Below are 4,844 nucleotides of genomic sequence, written 5' to 3'. Positions count from 1 at the left end.
TTTTAAGGAAACTCATTGGCTTCTCACTGAATTTATACCATTTTGTTCACTTCCGTTTTAATTGGAGCTTAACTACAGTGATGCATACACAGGATCTTCTGATAAATCAGTACCAGGCGTGGCGTCATGCTAGGATCTAAGCGTGTAGTACCATGGAAGAAGGATTCCCTTTCAGGTCCAGATGACCTTTATTTTTATTAAGCACTAAAAATATGTGTGACTTGTGTGTTATCTGACATTGGTTGTGACTGTGTAAAACAAAAAACTAGTGCTTGAATCCAGTCTTCTTCTCACTGGTTGAGACAACGGGCAAATTTTAAAATTGTTGCCTTCAGCTGCCATGAGCACGGTAGCCAGCAATAAAATAGTTTGTCTGTGTGGCAGAAATGTTAAGTCATGGCTTGAAACAGTGATTGAGCACCTTGGAGTAAGGCAGGGCCAACCATGGAGAGCTCAGGTGTATGCAATGCAGGATTCACTCCTTCCCAGACCTCATTTAAGGGTTGGCAGTGGAGGCAAGGGTATCTCTCTGGAGATCCCTGCATACCTGAGGCTTTCTGAAGATAAGCAGTTTCTTTCTGTTTTTTTTCTGTGCCTACTACTGTTACATTTGAGTGAATCCTTGATGGCCATAGCCTGGTAACTTGCTCCTCTGCTGTCATTGTTGCGCTTTCCATCACATTGCATTCAGTAACTCTATTTCTGTTTCACTGATATTTCCTGCCAAAACAGCTAGAAGTTAGTAAGCAAGTGATGGGAAGCAGAATGAAATGCTTGCAATTCTTGCTGTTTTGTTGTGGTCTGTATGCTCTACTACAAAACAAATATCTTGGTCTGGAGCAGATGTATTGCTCTAAGCCTTTTGTGTCGTTCACTTCCCAAAGAAGTGTGTTATGCTTCTGGTTTTCCATCCATTTGTACCTTGCCTTTTTTACTTAAAGAGCTTAAGAGTGGGGTAGGCCAGGGTGAGAACAGGAGGTAGTTGTATCTATAGAAAGAAAGCAACAAAACAGAATATGACCCTGTGCAAAGTGACAAGTTTTTAGCAGAAATTGCTTAGTAGTGGACTGGCAAGAATGACAAAGTGCACAACCTTTAAGTTGTAGGTCACCGGGCATACTGGAATAAGGAGTGGATTCATTTCCTGTATGGTCATCGCTTCTGGCTACAGGAATAGTGTATTAATGATATTTAAATCGATTTCATAAAATTGTGAGGTTTGGGAGGTCTTTACTCTTTCAGTGATTATGTAAAATTACGTTATCCATTACTGTGCATAGTATGTACTGGGAAAAATGAATGATACCTTAACAGTAGGTGGCACTGTTTTGGCACAATGTTTGAAGAAACTGCAAGTGGAGAAACTATTTGCACATGACTAGATTTAGTGTTGTTGTGCTGCTTTGTGTTTATTAGCTTTTTGTCTTACATATGAATAGAATTGTGAACTTACAGATTCAAACTCAGAATTTGACAGCCAGCTGTGTTTCATTTTGCATACATCTTGAATACTCAATAAAAATATAGAGTTAGTTACTGGAATAACACATAGAACTGCTGTAAAATAAAGGACATGTTCAGAAAAGTTGATAAAATTCAATGGCTGCAGGAACAGCTCTTCTTACACTCCTGTACAGTATGCCTATGGTTCTGCACACTAACATTCCATGTTTCTGCTGCCTTTATGCATTCCTGGGCAGCAGAGATGAAGAGTTTCAAGTGCTGAGATAAGAAAAATCAAATTGTTAGACAAAATGCTATTAAAGTAAAAGACTAAGAGGGCTATTGTTTCATTGTTTTCAGATAGGAATCTGGTGAATATCCAGATATGGGATAAAGAATTGAGCCTGAAAGTACTTCAAAGTTACACTCACTATTTGGCACAGCAGTTATTTTCTTTCTGCTAACTTATCCGTCAGCCTGAAAAGACTCTCATAAACCTGCTTAGTGAGCAGCTGTTTCCTCTTCCTCTGATTCCTTGCTTACCTGTTGATTCATGTTCCAATTCCCAATCTTCTCCTCCAGCTTCCATTACCATTTGCTTTCACTGTAAGTATGATTCTGTTTTTGATACTTAATACTGGCTCTGTGCTTTTGTATATTTTTGTTTTTCCTTAAGAATTAAATGTTAACTAAAATTTGGCTTAAAACATTACAGGGGCATTCAGTCATTGGTTTGGAGATTTAATTGTACTCCTAATTTGATAGGCTTCTGATAACGTGATTCAGTCATTCTGTGTCAGATATATCTTCATCAGCGACGTAGACGATGGCATCAACTGCATCCTCAGCAAGTTTGTGAATGGCACCAAGCTGAGCGGTGCAGTTGATGCATGGGAGGGAAGGGAAGTGATCCAGAGGGATATGGACAGGCTGGAGAAGTGGGCCCGTGAAAACCTAATGAAGTTCAGTAAGGCCAAGTACAGGGTGCTGCACTTGGGTCCAGGCAATCTCAGGTATTTATACAAACTGGGGGAAGATCTCCTTGAGAGCAGCCCTGCAGAAAAGGACTTGGGGGTCCTGGTGGATGAGAAGCTGGACATGAGCCAGCAGTGTGTGCTTGTAGCCCGGAAGGCCAACTGTGTTCTGGGCTGCATTAAAAGAGGAGTGGCGAGCAGGAAGAGGCAGGTGATTGTCCTCCTCTACTCGGCTCTTGTGAGGCCCCATCTGGAGCACTGTGTCCAGGTCTGGGGCCCCAGTACAGGAAGGACATGGAGCTCTTGGAGCTGGTCCAGAGGAGGGCCACTAAGATGATCAGAGTGCTGGAGCACCTCTCCTGTGAGTAAAGATTGAGGAAACTGGATCTGTTTAGCTTGGAAAAGAGAAGGCTCTGGGGAGACCTCATTGTGGTGTTCCCCAATGTTTCTTCTTCCTCTGATTCCTTGCTTATCTGTTGATTCTTCCAATACCTGAAGAGAGCATATAAACACGAACGGCAGTGGCTGTTTACAAAGACGGGTAGTGATAGGACAAGAGGGAATGATTTTATACTAAGATGGTAGGTTTAGGTTAGATATTAGGAGGAAGTTTTTCACTCAGAAGGTGGTGACACACTGGAACCGGTTGCCCAAGGAGGTTGTGGATGCCCCATCTCTGGAAGCATTTTTAAAGCCAGGCTGGATGTGGCTCTGGGCAGCCTGGTCTGGTAGTTGGTGACCCTGCACATAGCAGGGGGTTGAAACTAGGTGATCATTGTGGTCCTTTTCAACCCAGGCCGTTCTATGATACTGGAAATGCAAAATTTCAGAGCGCGTATATGTGCTTTTTATGCTGGAATGTGCATATACCACCCTCAAAGGATAAAGCTTAATGGTAGTATTTTTTTAAGCCAAGTAGAAAGTGATCTTTTTAAAAAAATCCATAGGGATTTATTGCAGGCAGGGAATTCTGTTGAAAAGGGCTAATAGCTTGTTCAGATGTCTTACAGTTCAGCTGGGATAGCAACCAGGTTTAACCTGGCATGGTTTAACCAATTGGGTGTTACCTGTCCCTGCTGACAACTGGTAGAGAATATCAGCAGTGATACATAGTAGTACTTGGCTTGCACAGTCTAAAGGCTAGTTTCAGATCTACATAAGGTATCCACATGCTTAGTTAGAATTTAGTAGAAGAATTGTCACTTCAGTGACTGCATTTAAGAAAATTCTTACCTTATCAGCTTTTGACATCATCTACCAGAGAGACATCTGTTAGAGACTTCAGCCCTGGCATTCTTCTTTAAGTCTTTATGTGCACTACAGCTTTAAGGAAATCATTAAAATACAGTAAAGCTGTATTTCCTGTTTAAATATCAAGATATTGTATTGTTCCAGCCACCTTTTCCTTCTTTTTTTAAATAGTTTTAAAATATGATGTTTCTTAACTTCTTTCTGCAAGCAGTGGCTCAGGATAGGACCAAACAGAGTCTTAGTATGTTTGCTGAAAACTTGAGTTAATAAAACATAATGACACTTCATCTGTGAATTGTGTGGTAGGATTTGAGCTCAAGTTTTTACTGCCTTCAAGTGAAGGTGGCTGTGCTTATTTAGCAGCATCAAATTAAGCCCTTTTCTGTTCCTGTGCATCTTGGTAAAGGAAATGTTTAGCTGCTATTTTTACAAGGACTGCTGTTGTGTGATACAGGTTGATTCCACAAAGAGTTGACCTAGAAGTATTGTGAAGAGTGTAATCCATAAAAATGGCTTGTACTTTCTCTGATGTGATGAATTCTTGAGCATTTTTTTAGGTTACATAGGATCAACGAACTATGACATCTTCAGGGACTAAATCTAGCATTGGTATTCTTTAGATGTCAGTGCTTGTTGAAGGTGCGGGGCTAGAAGAATGCTGCATGGCATCACCTATCCTATTGGTATGATACTGAACCTGTAAATAAAGTAATTGAGCTTCAAGTACTGGCAGTTCTTTACACTTCCTTTACAAAAGAGGGAAAAAAAAAATACTGCCAATAAAAAACGGGAAGTTAAGGCTGACCCAACTTAAGGGAAGAACTGAGTCCCTGTACTTCCCTACCCTAGGTAACTTTTTCCAACCTGCTTGCGACAATGTATCCTGAAGCCCTGAAGTTCAGTGGGCAATCAAACTTAGGTTGTCAACTTTGCTGGAAATTGCACAGAGCACAAGTTGCAATGTGAATTCAGCTCTAAGACTGGTGTTTTACAGCTGCAATGTTCTGATATTTTGATAACTGTAGTAAAAATTCAGTGATATTTGAAGGTAAGTATACGTTACTAGTATAGGGTATTATAAATCTATGAAGTGGGCATCCAGATCTTTTGAATTCTGCTGGAAAACTGCTATAGAAGCTTTTATGAAGGTTTTTTCGAGGGTTTTTTTTTTTTTAA

At 40.5% G+C, this 4,844-nt stretch overlaps 1 protein-coding gene across 1 annotated transcript in view; it reads right to left on the bottom strand.

The window, feature by feature from the left end:
* The window catches only part of LOC104915146 (actin, acrosomal process isoform-like), a 16,446-nt gene that overhangs the window by 691 nt on the left and 10,911 nt on the right, over nucleotides 1-4,844 (bottom strand). The gene's annotated exons all lie outside the window — the stretch shown is intronic.

Source organism: Meleagris gallopavo, chromosome Z, assembly GCF_000146605.3.
Source record: "Meleagris gallopavo isolate NT-WF06-2002-E0010 breed Aviagen turkey brand Nicholas breeding stock chromosome Z, Turkey_5.1, whole genome shotgun sequence".
Classification (NCBI taxonomy): Eukaryota; Metazoa; Chordata; class Aves; order Galliformes; family Phasianidae; genus Meleagris; species Meleagris gallopavo.
This window is presented reverse-complemented; position numbering and strand designations above follow the sequence as displayed.